The sequence below is a fragment of the Magnolia sinica genome, chromosome 1 (genome assembly GCF_029962835.1).
Source record: "Magnolia sinica isolate HGM2019 chromosome 1, MsV1, whole genome shotgun sequence".
Taxonomy (NCBI): domain Eukaryota; kingdom Viridiplantae; phylum Streptophyta; class Magnoliopsida; order Magnoliales; family Magnoliaceae; genus Magnolia; species Magnolia sinica.
In genome coordinates this window covers 130639321-130656816 of record NC_080573.1, presented here as the reverse complement: position 1 = coordinate 130656816, position 17496 = coordinate 130639321, and positions in this window count along the sequence as shown.

Genomic DNA, 17496 nt, shown 5'->3' with positions numbered 1-17496 from the left:
TTTGACATGGACCATTTATTATATGAGGCCCACCTTGATGTAGACCATCCATCATGTGAGGCCCACCTTTAGTATCCATTACCCATCATGTGGAGCCCACCTTTGATGTGGAACGTCTATCATGTGAACCCTTTGAAGTTGGTTGTTGTTATATATATAGGGCCTGCTTTGGATGCATGGGGGCCATTTATCATTAAGGGCCAACTTTGATGTGGGCCATCCATCATGTGGGGTCCACCTTTTATGTTGACCGTCCATCACATGGGACCTACTTTGATATGGACCATCTATCACATGGAGAGATGAGAGTGGGTAAGAGAGACTAGAGAAGTAATGAGACAACAAGTAAAAAAATAAAAAATAAACTAATGAAAATAAGTAGCTTTTATTACATAAATTACTTTTATAATGATAGTTGTTGAACTAACTTAATTAAGAAAGTAATTTATCAACTTTTTCTTCTTCTTTTTTCATGTGCACCCACACCCCCACACACTCATGCACTCACACCACCATAGATGCTCGAATCCATGACCCCTATTGAAATGCCTATAAGTTTACCACCGGGGCATGACAAGAAGTGTACGTAACACGTTAACTTATGTAAGTATCCAAACGGACTTAAATATTAGCCCAAACGAAAGATGTGTTTGGTTGCTTTTAATGAAAATATCATAATATTTCATAGTATTTACTGCAACCAAATATGCGAAGGACTAAATCATTTTTAGAAGAGTAACACCTGCAGGCATTGAGAAATCATAGAAACTAACAATATTATTTTTAACTTTTAGATGGAATGCCGGATACGTCGCATTATCTGCCACATGGTAGCTGGGAAATCACATCATGGGGGTCTTAAAGCGACACCAATGGATAACATACATGTCTTTTTAAGTTGTTAGTTTCTCACCAATAGAATAATAACATTATTTACATTTTAATATCTAATATATTATTTTTTTAGATAATGAGAGACATTGACACTTATGTGCTTGAGTCCTTAGTCAAAAATTCCAAGATTACATCCCTATACTTTTGAAGAAATATTGGGTCTGCTTTATATGTTAATTTTATTCAATAGATTTTGAATATGGCGTCGAATGAAAAATCTATTATTTTTAGTGGGAATTATTACTTTGTAATTTGTTGAATAGGCGGCTGTAGTCACTAGCACCGAATTTTCGTCTCAAGGGACCGTCTGATCTTGATCGGATTGTTGTCGCATATGGGATTATGATTTGTTATGGTGGTTGATTCCAAACAATTAAGTTCGTATGATGACCCACATATGTGACAAGATCGGACGGTTTTTTGGGAACAATGTGATTATGTGGGACCATTCCGAGGAGAATGATCACATATGGACATATGTTCGAGCTGTGTGGGGGCTCTGTGATGTGAGTGGCATCCAACCTGTCCATTAGATGCACCTCATGTTAGGTTGAGATCCCAAATCTAGCCTAATCCATAACTCTGGTAATCATGGCAAAGGGAATTAATGAGGGACATTAGGAAGGGTGACGCGGTTATAGAAATTTCCAAATGAAATATGGGGTTCATTGGGTTATGTATATGTCATCCAATTCATTAATCAGGTGTGCCCGTCTAGATGAAGGGACACACCAAAACTCATTTTATATAAAAACTTAATGTTGGCGTGAGCTGTAAACAACTAATATAGTTGTTGGAGTGAGCTAAACAACCAAAAGAGATTTTAGGCATTTGAAATTTGTAACATCCCGTAAATAAAGAAGTTTAGCATGAATGTAGGAGATGGAATTGTATAGTAAAGAGGTCTTATTTTTTTTCTTTTTTAAAATGTATATAACCTACGATTGAATATATATAAAAAAAGAAGATATGAAAAACAAAATTTCTAACATGGTATCAAAGCGCCTAAGCGAGTTCTGACTTCCTGTATTACATCCTAACTATACCTCCGTTTATGGCAGACACTAATGATCCGAACTCCTCTAGCGTAAACAAAATTTCTGACACTTAAGTCAGCCACATCATGTAAATATATGAGTTCAAGTGCTAGTAGATTGATTCATGTGGGGTGTCCCACTTGAGTTTTAGATATGGATGACTCTTGGTAAACTTTGGCGCCCCACTCAAGTCGAATGCATGGTAATTACCACATACTGTATCTTCTTATTATCTCTCGCAAATGCGATTGATTATAAATAGGATTTTTAATATTTTTGTGATTCTTGTCCCATGATCAGCTATATGCTTAATGCGGATTTTAGTACATCCAAACGTTCCCTCCAAAAGAAATTTTTTAAAATAATCCAAATGCATCTTCTAGGGGATTGGCAAATATGACTAGGTTGCTAATCCCAATTTGAGGTCATATCCAAATGGGGCGTTGATGGAAGGAGACTGCACCCTTGCGAGGACATGACCCAGGGCATTGACTTTCAGGGTCCAAAAGATCTTTTTTGTATGGATAGTGTACCATAAGAGGTAGCAGACAATGTAACATGCAAGTGTCGTCCTAGCAAGGTAAGTATGAGGTTTGCAACGCGTGTGGATGTCCTTCCCATCCACACACAGGCACCCGCGATAATGCAAATTAGGTTGGAATGATCAGAGCCTTCCATTAGGTTTTTTTTTTTTTTTTTGATGCAAATATTGTCTCTCAACAAAAGTTGTTTGAAAAACCCACTATCATCATGAGAACAACTCGTTTATGTTGTCTCTTGGCTTGTTTTTTGTCACATGTGGTGTGTGTGGGTATGTCAGAACTGATCGTGGAGCTCGATTCAAACTGAACAACTTTGACCCCAAGTATCAAGATAAGTAAATACATCAAATGCAGCACTATATAACCGAGACATGAGAAAATTGGTCACCAGGAGAACAACTTATTTCTGTTGTCTCTAGGCTTAATTTTGGTCACGTGTGGTGTGTTCAGGCATGTCAGAACCAATTGTGCGACTCGATTCAAACCGAATAACTTTGACCCCAAGTGTCAAGATAGTTAGATACGTCGAATACGATCGTATATGACTGAAATATGAAAAAATCAATCACATATTCAACCACTGGCATAAGATTGTTTCAAGATGATCATGCAACTTGTTGGAGGGTGATGTTCTTCCTCCAAAGATGAGCTACAGTTCACCTTTCATGCGCTTTTTTTTGGGTATGTCAATCTATCAAAAATAATTATATATAAAAAAAAAAAATACTTACAATCAACTACAAGGCAAGACTACAATGAACTTTTTTTAATAAAGAATTGTTTGTATTAAAACAAAATTAGTCTAATGTGAGAACAGAGACTTAGATTACAGATAAATATTATTATTACTCATACAATAGAGCCAAAACTAAGATAAGGAAAGATAAATTGATTAGTTTCTTTGGTTATTGTAAAATGATTTGTTTTGTTAAATTTTTTGCTACTTATAGATTTATGTTACAACTTATTTAATGTGTTTCTCTTTTTTATTTTAATGATTATGCTAGCTGAATAATTGTCACACCAATTTTTTAGATCCTTCTACCATATTGATGTCATGTCCTTTTAATTATCTTTTTTTTTACTTAGCTACTTTCTGCCTCCAAAACTTCTCAACTGTAGCTCAAATAAAGGGTATCATCCAACTCAACATAGATCGTATTTCTGCTAAAAATGCTCCAACTATTTCTTCAAATCTTTTCCATGCTATTTACTCCTATCCAATGACACATGCCATTTATTGATTGGCTATGTTAAGGACCTAAAAAATAAGGTACACCAATTTCTCACCGTAGACAATCCAAAACATAGAAATGGACAGGTAGAAAAATTCTTACAACCATCGATAACAGAGTGACCCACCTAAGGTGTGGAATGGACTAATTTTTTAGTCCCATGATCTAAGAATGGCTTCCAGCCAATTGAAAGGCTCATATTTAATACGCATGATGCATGTTGGAAGGTGTGGTGGATGAATGATCTGGGACACTGGAACATCCACATTTAGTCGGAGAAATAACCGTTGGATCATGGTTTAATGGTAAGGCCCACCACTACAGATGTGTCCATCTTGCATAGTCGGTTTACAACTCAAGGCAGGTAGTGGGCAATATTGCGTGATTATGATCTGGCAATGACCATGTTGCAAAAAATTGATTTTAATAAAAATATTTTAATAATAAATATGATATAATATAAAAAGTTGTTTTGAAAAAACACTTTTCTACGGGTTTTTTGGAATAGTCCCACATGGAAAAGAGAAGAGAAAAACCTGTGGTTTATAAGAAGGAAGTGGAGTATTATAATATTTACTTACCTAGTCCGTGGACTATGGACCTTGCGTGTACGCACTGGAACACTCGCGCGCGCGTGCGCTCGGGCTCGGTCTCGGTCTCGGGCACGGGCACGGTACGAGGGCGTGGGCATGTGAGGCAGTGTGGCTGTAGAGGCGCTAGTGGTGCTAATGGCGCACGTCCGTATCGTGTCGTAGAGGGTCGCTCCTTTGCCACCTTGAGCGAACCGGAGCGAGACGTATGCGAGTCGCAGTGCGACTAAGTGGCTATGGCGGGTGGCTGGTTAGTAGAGAGACTAAAGGACTGAGAGAGAAATCTCTCAGTATAAATGATGGACTAAAAAGAGCTGTTGCAGCAAAAACTGTAACAGCTGAGCCATTAGTGCAGGGTCCAGCTGTAATTGCTGCATGGCTAGCCCAACAGCTAGAAAACGGCTAGCTGTTGTCTCACAACAGTCAGCATGCAGCAGCTTGATGGTCCATGCACAACAGTTAAAAAACGGCCATAAAACAGCTAGTTTTCCAACAGCTAGAAATGACTTAATGGAATTTAAGTCTCTGGACCATAACCCCCTAGTCATCCTAGCCTATAAAAGGAGGACCTGGATGGTTTTCCAATCTATCTCAACTCACTCCAGCAAACCCATACGAATTGAGACAGCCAGCCCCTCTCTACTCAAATATTCTAGTGTTTTCCAGCAACATAGCAAGGCTTAAACCTTAGCTTGAAGAACAGACCAGCGGTGTGGTCTAGAACGGTTCAACTGAACCAGTAGCTGAAGATTTGAACTGACCAGTGCAGAAGTTTTTCTCTTCTTTTCTTATTCTTTTGGGATTTTTTCCTTTATATTGTAATACTGCCAGAAAGTGTGTAATTGAGTTCCATTTGGTGGGCCTTCGTGTTTGCTGAACGCAGACCCACACCAGGCTCGTCGTATCCTAGAAGCTATTTGCCTGTAACCTACCAGCATACTCAATTCACTTGAGTAGGGGCAAATAACGCTTTAAGGACAGCGTTTCAGACGTGCTTCAGCCTGTCCTGATTTCTAATTATTTTGCACTTTTCGGTTTCCATATTATACAGAAATACATTAATCTGTATAAGATCTAACAATCTTAAAGCGTTAGTTTACTAATAGAAGTCAACAGTGTTTCATCCATCAAGTTGATGAATCAGGACTTAATACGTCTTGATCGGTTCGATGGAACCAATTTTACAAGATGACAAGACAAGCTGAAATTTCTCCTGACGGCACTGAAGATCTATTACATATTAGATCCAAATTTACAAGCACTACCTGAAGCATCTGACAACGACACACCTGAACAAGTAGCTGCCCGCATCAAAAGAGCCGAAGACGAACTCTTGTGTCGAGGACACATTCTGAACGCTCTCTCCGACCGCCTGTACGATCTGTATCAATAGACGTCATCAACAAAGGATATCTGGGCCGCTTTGGAATTCAAATATAAGGCTGAAGAAGAAGGCACCAACAAGTTTCTCATCGCTAGGTATTTTGACTTTAGCATGATAGATAATAAACCGTTGTTGCCCCAAATCCAAGAATTGCAGCTAATAGTAAACAAAATCAAAGCGATAAAAATCGATCTTCCTGAATCATTCCAAGTCGGGGCTATACTCGCAAAATTGCCACCGATGTGGAAAGATTATAGAAAGAAGTTGTTGCATAAAACCGAAGACTACACACTGGAACAAATCCAAAAACACCTCAGGATTGAGGAAGAATCCCGTAACCGCGATAGAAAAAATGATAACGGGAATACCTTGTCCAAGGTATATGCTGTAGAAAACACTAATAACAAACATCCCGAGAAGGACGATTCCTTGAAACCTAATAAAGGAAAATTCAAGAAGAACACCCAGAAGAAGAACGGAAAGTTCAAGGGCTCATGCCATGTCTGTGGAAAAATCGGACACTATGCTCGAGTATGCCGCTATCGCAAATCCAAAAAAGAGGCAAGTGCAGTAGAAGAAGGCGATATTGTGGCTATGATCACTGAGGTGAATACCATCCAAGGTAAAGTTCCAGGTTGGTGGTATGATACTGCCGCTACTGTACATGTGTGCTACGACAAATCAGCCTTCAAAATCTATGAGGAATTGACCGATGGTCAAGAAGTCCAAATGGGTAATGAAGTCCGATCGAAGGTTGTCGGTAAAGGAACTGTCGAACTGATATTCACCTCTGGAAAGAAAGTAATTCTAACTAATGTACTGCACGTCCCAGACATGAGGCGAAACTTAGTTTCTGGAGATCTTCTGGGAAAACCAGGCATACGGGTGGTGTATGAGTCAGGTAAACTGATTCTGTCCAAAAATGAAAATTTTGTCGGAAAGGGATATGCTTGTAACGGAATGGTTAAGTTTTCTCTGAATGAAAGTAGCACTTCTGTGTATATGGTTGAATCCGCTGGACTGTGGCATGATAGACTAGCCCATATAGGGTATAGTACGTTGAAGTTCATGGCTAAGAATGGTTTAATCTCATACACAGATAATGAAACCGAAAAATGTGAAGTGTGCATAAGATCCAAAATGACAAAGAAACCTTTTTCAAGTGTTGAAAGATCGTCTCTAATATTGGATCTTGTGCACAGTGACATCTGTGAGTTAAACGGTATTCTTACTCATGGAGGTAAACGGTACTTCATAACCTTTATAGATGATTGCTCTAGGTATGTGTATGTATACCTATTAAAAAGTAAAGATGAAGCATTAAGCATGTTTAAAATATATAAAGCAGAAGTGGAGAATCAACTGAATAAGAAAATAAAAATTCTCCATAGCGATAGAGGAGGAGAATACTTCTCCAATGAATTCGATAACTTCTGTGAAGAACATGAACTGATACATCAATGTACATCGCCATATACACCTTAACAAAACGGAATAGCTGAAAGAAAGAATAGAACATTAGTAGAAATGGTCAACTCAATGCTGATAAGAGCAAAGTTGCCATTAAGTCTATGGGGAGAGGCACTGCTTGCAGCATGCCATATAATAAACAGAATTCCGTCTAAAAAATATATAATATCTCCATATGAAACATGGAGAGGTAGAAAACCTAATCTAGGATATCTAAAAGTGTGGGGGTGTCTTGCATATTGCAGAACCCCTGATCCAAAAAGAACTAAGTTAGGACCAAGAGCTATTAAGTGCGCCTTCGTAGGGTATGCACAAAATAGTAAAGCTTATAGACTTTTAGACATAGAGTCTAATACAATAATAGAATCAAGAGATGTTGAGTTCTTTAAGAACTCACTATCCTTGGAGTCAAAGGATAATGAAATCCAAACTCCTAATAGAGAACCAGATAGAACAGCTCCACAGATAGTGGAAGCTCCTATTGAGCCTCGTAGGAGTCAAAGAACAAGAATAGAGAAGAGTCTTGGAGATGACTATATAGACTCACAATGTGTCATTTTCCATCTTGTAGAAGGAGATAGAGAAAATGTTATAAGAAAAATACCTATAGTAATGACTATAGAAGATGATCCTAAAACATATAAAGAGGCCATATCCTCTAGAGACTCAGCTTTCTGGAAAAAAGCTATAAATGATGAAATGGAATCTATACTATCAAATCAAACATGGGAACTAGTTAACTTACCTCCAGGTTCTAGACCCATAGGTTGTAAGTGGGTATTTAGAAAGAAATATCACACTGATGGGACTATCCAAATCTTTAAAGTTCGACTAGTAGTTAAGGGTTTTAGAGAAAAAGAAGGAATAGATTACTTTGACACCTACTCTCCTGTAGCTAGGATAACATCCATTAGGATATTATTTGCGCTAGCTTCAATACATCATCTTCACATCCACCAAATAGATGTAAAGACTACATTCCTGTATGGTGACCTCAACGAGGAGGTATACATGGAACAACCTGAAGGATTCGTTCTACCAAGAAATGAAAACAAAGTATGTAGATTAGTCAAATCATTGTATAGATTAAAACAAGCACCAAAACAGTGGCATGAGAAGTTTGATTCCAAAATACTTTCTCATGGTTTCATGCATAATGTAGCTGACAAATGCATATATTCTAAAGTAGATGGCAGTTACATCGTTATTATTTGTCTGTATGTTGATGACATGTTAATAATAAGTAATAAAATGGAAGGTGTAACTGAAACAAAAAGATTTCTATCTTCCGTATTTAAAATGAAGGATCTTGGACAAGTTGATACCATTCTTGGTATCAAAGTTATAAAACATTGAGAAGATACTAAACAAGTTTAACTATCTAAATATAAAAGAAGCAAAGACCCCATTTGATCCAAGTATCAAGCTAAAAGAAAATACTGGAAGAATAGTTGCACAATTAGAATATGCGAGTGCTATAAGGAGTCTTATGTATGCTATGCAATGCACTAGACCTGATATCGCATATGCTGTGAGTAAACTTAGTAGGTTTACTAGTAACCTCAGTACTGAACACTGGAATGCAATAAGTAGAGTCCTTGGTTACTTAAAAGCAACCAAAGACTTAGGACTATTCTATTCAAAGTTTCTTACCGTATTGGAAGGATATACCGATGCGAGCTGGATATCGAGTGTAGAGGACAACAAGTCTACTACAGGGTGGGTATTCACCCTAGGAGGTGCAGCTGTATCTTGGGGATCTAAGAAATAGACTTGCATAACGCATTCGACTATTGAGTCTGAATTTATAGCCCTGACTGCAACAGGCAAAGAGGCTGAGTGGCTAAGGGATCTTCTATTAGAAATTCCTTTGTGTAAAGCCTATATCGGCTGTGTCACTACATTGTGATAGTGAAGCCACATTAGCTAGAGCCTATAGCGGGACTTATAATGGTAAGTCTAGACATATTAGTCTTCAACATGATGATGTCAGACAATTGATTCGAGATGGAATCATTGATATTTATTATATGAAATCAAGCAATAACCTGCCAGATCCGTTTACGAAACCTCTACCGAGAGAGGTAGTAAAGGCTACATCTAGAGAGATGGGGTTGAAACTCTTCAACCAATGTTCCACCAGTGATGGTAACCCAACCTAAAGTCAGAAAATCTCTGATTTTAAGTTTAATGAGTAAGAACAAGTCACTGATATGTGGAAAGTTTTTCAGCACTAAAATTATAAAACCTCATCCATAATAGATAAGTGCTGAGCGTTACGATAGATGGTTGAGTCTTAGAACTCTTAATAAAATCCAGTCTATAAGGACAAGTATCTTATAGTAACGGAGATACTGGAAGGATTTCACCTATACGAACGTAGAGATGGTGCCGTCTCTCATGAGAGTTAGGAGTTTTTCTCTCTTGGGATCGTTCATGAATTAGGATAAGCACATGGCCATTAATTGTGCTGAGTAAGATTGTGGGAACTCTAACAAACACATAGCGAATATGTGTGTGGTATTTTCAATTCTGTTATCTAGGAATAACTGGATCAAAGCTGCTACTACCAGTCATTTTGACAGAGTTTTGAAATACTTACACTAAGGAAAGATTAAAATCGAAAGATATTTTTCTTTATGCATATAAGCAAATTATTCTGGCAGTATTGTTTAACCGAGAAAATATTTTAATAAAAAATCAAGTGGGGGATTGTTGCAAAAAATTGATTTTAATAAAAATATTTTAATAATAAAATATAATATAATATAAAAAGTTGTTTTGAAAAAACACTTTTCTACGGGTTTTTTGGAATAGTCCCACATGGAAAAGAGAAGAGAAAAACCTGTGGTTTATATGAAGGAAGTGGAGTATTATAATATTTACTTACCTAGTCCGTGGACTATGGACCTACGCACTGGAACACCCGCGCGCGCGCTCGGGCTCGGGCTCGGGCTCGGGCTCAGTCTCGGACTCGGACTCGGTCTCGGTTCGGGCACGGGCTCTAGCACGGGCTCGGTGCGAGGGCGTGAGCATGTGAGGCAGTGTGGCTATAGAGGCGCTAGTGGCGCACGTCCGCATCGTGTCGCAGAGGGTCGCTCCTTCGCGACCTTGAGGGAACCGAAGCGAGACGTGTGCGAGTCGCGGTGCGACTAAGTGGCTATGGCGGGTGGCTGGTTAGTAGAGAGACTAAAGGACTGAGAGAGAAATCTCTCAGTATAAATAGAGGGACTGAAAAGAGCTGTTGCAGCAGAAACTGTAACTACTGCATGGCTAACCTAACAGCTAGAAAACGGCTAGCTATTGTCTCACAACAGTCAACATGCAACAGCTTGATGGTCCATGCACAACAGTTAAAAAATGGTCATAAAACGGCTAGTTTTCCAACAACTAGAAATGGCTTAATGGAATTTAAGTCTCTGGACCATAACCCCCTAGCCATCCTAGCCTATAAAAGGAGGACCTGGATAGTTTTCCAATCCATCTCAACTCACTCCAGCAAACCCATACGAACTGAGACAGCCAGCCCCTCTCCACTCAAATATTCTAGTGTTTTCCAGCAACATAGCAAGGCTTAAACTTTAGCTTGAAGAACAGACCAGCGGTGTGGTCTAGAACGGTTCAACTGAACTAGTAGCTGAAGATTTGAACTGACCAGTGCAGAAGTTTTTCTCTTCTTTTCTTATTCTTTTAGGATTTTTTCCTTTGTATTGTAATACTGCCAGAAAGTGTGTAATTGAGTTCCATTTGGTGGGCCTTCGTGTTTGTTGAACGCAGACCCACACCAGGCTCGTCGTATCCTAGAAGCTATTTGCCTGTAACCTACCAGCATACTCAATTCACTTGAGTAGGGGCAAATAACGCTTTAAGGACAGCGTTCCAGACGTGCTTCAGCCAGTCCTGATTTCTAATTATTTTGCACTTTTCGGTTTTCATATTATACAGAAATACATTAATCTGTATAAGATCTAACAGATCTGACAATGACCATACGAAGTACAACGAGGATCGTACATGCATACAGAGCTCCGTTTACCTCCGTCGCGATTCATTGTCAAGTATATGTCGTCATCCGCTGGTGTACACATGCTGAAATGGTCCTCTGGTTTGAACCGTCCATCTTCTTGTTGCTACCATAAATAAACTATATATAATTTTTTTAATAACAAAGCTTTGATAATGATCCTACCCTTTGATTTTAGATTTGAACGTGAGCCATTGAAAGTTTTGTCCTGAGTGTTAGCAATTCATTTGCAGATATCGATAATCAAAACTAGCCGTTCAGCATAAATTTCTTACAGCGCAAAGTACCATAAGCTCGACCACATGAACGGTTTTGATCATCATACCAGTCAACGCGTGGCTCTAGCGGGGTGACACACCCTAAAACCAGAGTGGTGGCTGATGCACCACAAACCCATAGGCAAACGCTCTGAGGCTCAGTGTGCACAAGAGAGCTTGTTTTACCTCCATTGCCACCCTGGATGCAGAGCCCTGAGCCTGTTTGGCCGGGCAGACTGGATGAGATCGGAAGGGATTGGATAATAGATCCCGGGATTGGCCAGGCGTGCCAAACAGACATGGGATCGTGATCCCGGGATATAGCAATCCCATGGATCTTAAGACAATCCACTGACATCACCATTATTACCTTTAAATCTCATCCAATCCACTCTAATCCCTTCAAAATTGCCTGAGACGTGTTTGGTTCGAGGGATTGAAAGGGATTGGAAGATTTAATCCCGAGATTGGCTGGGCGTGCCAAACAGACCAAATATAGCAATAGTGGGATATAGCGACCCCATAGATCTTGCATCAAACTACTGACGCAACTATCATTACCTTGAAATCCGTACAATCCACTCTAATACCATCCTATCTGCCCGGCCAAACAGGCCTGTGTTCCAATGACCGAACAATCCATGTTGTGGACCCCATGCTATATATAAGGCACATTAAAAACTTACTGTGAACTAATCATTGCGAAAATCAACAGATGGAGATAAATTTAGAATAATGAAAAGAAAATTTTCAATGTGTCCCATTTACCTCTAAAATTTGAAATATTTTACTGCTAAAGTGTGATTATCTACCAATAAATATGAACAATTTAAATGATTGGACTATCACAAGGCAAAAGGAATTGAAGTGAAACCGTGTCATGCCTGAGATTTAAAAAAAGTCATGGAGGAGGCATTTGGATCTTAACTTATTTATGATAAGTTACTTATGACACAAGTAGCTTATCTTACTTTCTATTTATTAAAAAGATTAGTATGTTTGGTAAACAATATATTCATCAGCTTCTCATCTCTTTCATCTCTCTTACAAGTCCCTTTATCAACTCATGAAAAGTAGAAAAGTAATTTTTTTAACTAAAGTGATTAAATACTTTTAATTATAAAGTAAATTTACTTATCTTAAATAAGTTACTTATCAACTGCAATAAGTAGAAAAGTAGATTATTTGGTGGTATCTAAAAGGGCCCATAACATTTATTAGTTAGTGCATGGAAATCTGATAAAAAAAATAATGAGAGATTTTTTATATGATTTGTTTGCTTTTAAAAATTTTCCAAATAAATACTTATTTTAAGCGGTTAATGAAATAATTACTCGATGTTTAAAAATCCTGTGCATAACGTATTGTATTTTTAAATGACCAAAAAGACCTTGGTAAAAGCCCCCATCTACACAACTATGGTTAAATGCCATTTGCGCCATTTGCTGCAAATAACTGTCAGTCAGGGATTTTTCTTCTTTACCTTATATATTATTGTTTAGGTGGGCCCCACTGAATTGCTTTAGTATAGAAGCCTTCTGATTTAAATGATCCAATCTCTCTAATCGGGCTCCTACAAATGAGATAGTTAGAATGAGCAAATTAACCATTCAATATTTTAAATCATCTGATCCTGCAATTTTTAAGACTAATGCAATCCACAGTCTGCTACAGTAATTGAATGGTCCAGGAGCATTAGAGGTGGGGCGACAAGATACAATAGGAACGTAAGAGGAGATAAGAACACACTGTGCAAATGTGTGAGATTGAGATGGTTTTCTTTTCACTCTCAATTCTAATTGATAAGAAATTATATAATTAGTCGACGCAGCCGAATATATGAAACTCCCATTGGAATTGCAAAAGGAGGAGAAACCAACATTTGCTGTCCGATAGGTAATTGAAGGCAAAGATGGTGATAGAGAGGATGGGTGACAGGATAAAATTGATGGCTCTGATTGAGACTTTCTGGTTCTTTTTTGGGGTGACTAGACCCTCAGATTTTGCCTTGCTTGTGATGGAGAATCCAGATGGCAATCTGATCAGCAGTCGACATTGGAGGTGCCACCATTAGTGCTTGGGTGAAGATGGGTCGTTTTTTCAAGTCTTAAGTCATTCAGAAATAGGGCGGGATACACCTAGATCCATAGCTCAACTAGCAGACTGAGTGGAGATACCTCATTTCAACACTTGAGGTCTTGGTATCGATTCCTATCGGGGGTGGCTAACATGGAGTGTGTGTACTGACATGGGTGTGTACTAACAAGCTAACCCTCCAAAAAAAAAAAAAAAGATAGAAAAAGGGCGGGATTTGTTTCCTATTTTAATTGTGATTCTTCCAAAGACTATATATTTGGGTGTAATTAGGATTGAGAGAAAATTTAAGGGCTTTTTAATTCATTCTAGGGTTTCAAGGGTGTTGCTTGGGTTGATTCGAGATTTTTCGAATTAGGTAATGTCTCTACTTTTGTAATTTTTTGCTTTCATAATGATATCCATTGCTTTGTGCCGTGGTTTTTTACCAAAAGAGTTTTTCCATGTTAAAATTTGGAATGTTTACATTGTGCTTTCTTGGTGTGATTGAATTACCCTACTTGATTCATCTATGTGTGCTTTTGCGGTCCCCAGTAAGAGGATCACAAGCTCATGCACTAGAATTTATTTGTGACTGATTGCATATGGGCCATCCCAACATGGTTTTAATTCCTCAATGCAGAATGGAAGAGACAATTGTATGCTTCCCCATGATATCCACTTCATTCATCAGTTTTCACCTACATATGATAAGGCATGAGCATAAGAACCATGCATGTCCAAAACTTAGGTAGGCCAAAGCACATGAAACACTGGTGGATGGGAATGCCCATCGTTCAAACTTTCATTAAGCTCATTATGGTGACTTCATGACACTCACTTTGTCCATTAATTTCTCAAGCTCATGGTAGGATGTGAGCTCCAAAACTAGATAGATCCAAAACTTGGTGGGCCACCCCCAGGAGAAGTAGTGGGAGACGAAAATGCCAACCGATGATACCTTCATGTTGTCCACTATCATCTCTATAAGTTCCATCCAACCTATTCATAAGGTTATGCCTACAAAGTTGAAGGGAAAACACAAACATAAGCTTCATTTGAAATTTATGTGGATCTCAATATAGTTTAAAGGGTTTGTAAAATCTTATTGATTCAACATAAGCTTCATTTGAAATTTATGTGGATCTTGATATAGTTTAAAGGGTTTGTAAAATGTTATTGTTTCCTGTAATGTACTCTACATGAATTTTTTTGATCTATCTAGCCGTTGGGCCATGTCTTACCATTGTCGAGAATTCATCTCTTAGTGGTTAAATGAAATAATAAATGTAATTTTTGAATTTCAAAATAAAAAATCAAATTCAAAATTGGTTTACCTCCAAAAATATTTTGAAAAAAAGAAAAGAAAAATTGAATTTTGTTTAGCCTCACATCAGTTAGAGAAGGGAGATTTTTGAGGTTTATAAACTCTCTTGTACATAGCTTACTCAGAGAAAAGAGGGAGATAATGAACTTGGGTTGTGTGTTCTATTGACCCACACATGGAGGCGGTGAGGCAATGTAGCTATAGAGGCACTAGTGGTACACTTTGCATGTGCTTTGAAAGATATAAAGCAGCAAAAATCCAATCGACCTCATTTGTAAATACACAAAATCTCTCATTTTCTTTTAACTAAAATGAGTTAATAACACACTAAATAGTCAAACTCATTGAGTTCTAAGTCTGGAAACTCACCGAGTCTACCAGAGACAAAGACTGCGTTAGCCGAATTTCTAGGGTGGTCATTCATGATTGTTGCACACAATATTAAATAAAGCTTTTTGTATCTTTGAAATAATTCGCCGGTGATCTCTAATTACTAAGAAGGGGGTGAATCACATTTTAAGGGTAACATATTACATATTTGATACGTGCTTCAGCTTGGTTCTTATCAATATTAATTTTATTTGTTGTTATCTATAATTATTATTTCGAAATTTTCCCAACCATCACGAGCTTGTGAAATTGATACATGAAGTGAATGTGACAAGGACATTGTAATGTGCCCAACCAAACTTTGGCTTATGTGAGCTTACATCCATCATGTGCAATCGGGATAAAAACAATGGAAACTATGTTCAAAAGATGCAAAATTGTCTTTTAGGCTGCTAACAATTCTATTTGTTATTTAAAGTCAAAGTAACTCTTTTAGTGTAAATTGAAAAAATGTAAGTTGTTTGAAAGTTAGGAATGTGTGAATTGGAATCCAATTATTGCCTCGAATGCTATGATTTCAATCCCATTTATCAATGATTCCTCTGACAATTCAAAATCTAACCGCGAACTATTATTAATGATGGTGGCGCAAAAGTAAGGCCTGGGCCAGCCCCATTGTGATGTTTGCATGAAATTGACCCTGACCAATAGGTACATCATCCCATGTTAAACTCATACCACAAAAATCAACCCATTCCATGATTCAAGTGGGCCATACAAAGAGAAATATTTGGGAAAATGGATGTCTACTCTTAATTTTACATGGACCATTGTGATGTTTACGTGAAATACACTTTGATCATTAAATGTGTCATCTCAACTTACATTTAGGGCCTATTTGATTTTCTAGTGCATTGGTAAATACGAGGCAAAAGAGTAATAATTATTTCCTTGTGTATTTGCAAGGCACCTGATTTGACTACTTACTTTTTTGACATAGAAACCGAAAACATTACAAAATATATATGGGTCCCACTGTGATGCATTTCGCTTATCTACACAGTTCATCGATTATGCCTTTTGAATTTATAGTATGAGCAAAAAAATGAGGTATATCCAAAACTTAAATAGACCACACCATACAAAAACAAGAATCGAATACTTACCATTAAAAACTTTGTGAGGCCACTATTTCTTTTAGTGTGGGTCACTTGAGTGTTGGATCATCCTCATTTTTTAGCTCATGCCTCAAAATATTGTGATAAAACATATGGATGGAATTGATATATCATATACATTACCTTGAGGTTCAAAGATTTTAAATAGCTATTTGAACTGGTTCCCAATGCAGAAGTTTCCCTGTATTTTCAAATGGATGAAATGGTAATAATTACCCATTTCCTGGGTATTTACCCAAGCTCTTGGAAATCAAACACGCCCTTAGGGGCTAAAATCAGGCCAACTTAGGTTTTAGGTGGACCATGAGAAATGAAATAGCTAAGAAAAATGTCCACCCTTGAATTATTATTATTATTATTTTTTTCCAGCACCTCACCACAACGATTATATGAAATCCACTCCAATCATTAGATGGCACATTAAAGTTTATACTTGGGAACAAAAAGAAGAAGAAGAAGAAGCCCAACTATTATTTAGGTGAGCCCCGTGAAAGGAAATACTTTTGAATTCGAGCATTGCCCAATATATTATTTCCAATCATGTGGCTCACTTGAATCATAGATGGGGCTGAATTTTGGTCCTTAGGCCTAACAGGGGGTGACACGCATGGTGCTCAGGGTGAATTTTACATGAATACCATGGTGGGTTCATGTAAAATTTTGTAAAATCCTATCTACCTCAAAACAACTCTAGCTTCAAAAATAAGGCCATTTAACTCCCAAAATAATATGCCCACCCTATGCCCCACCTAAAACTTGAATTTTTCTTAATTTTTTGACCAAAGTAATAATATGATTATTACAATTACTAAATCAAATGTTACATATACTAAATTATGGTATTAGAGATGATTAAGTTTTAAAAATTTAAGGTTCCATGAATATATTACAAAATTTTAATTATTATAGACTTTTTTTTTTAATTCAATAAATTCCAATTACAAGTGATTAAACACAACTGAATATTTTATTTTACATTAATTGTGTTTTGGATTCTAATTCATACAAATGTAAGTTACCGAACTGGTGATAACAGGTATTTAGTTTATGAGTTACAATAACAATAGATCGTACACAACTTATATTCAACTATTGTATTGATCACAATTTACATTTGTTCGTTTTATGTTGTTGCTCAAATATGGCCGATCCTAT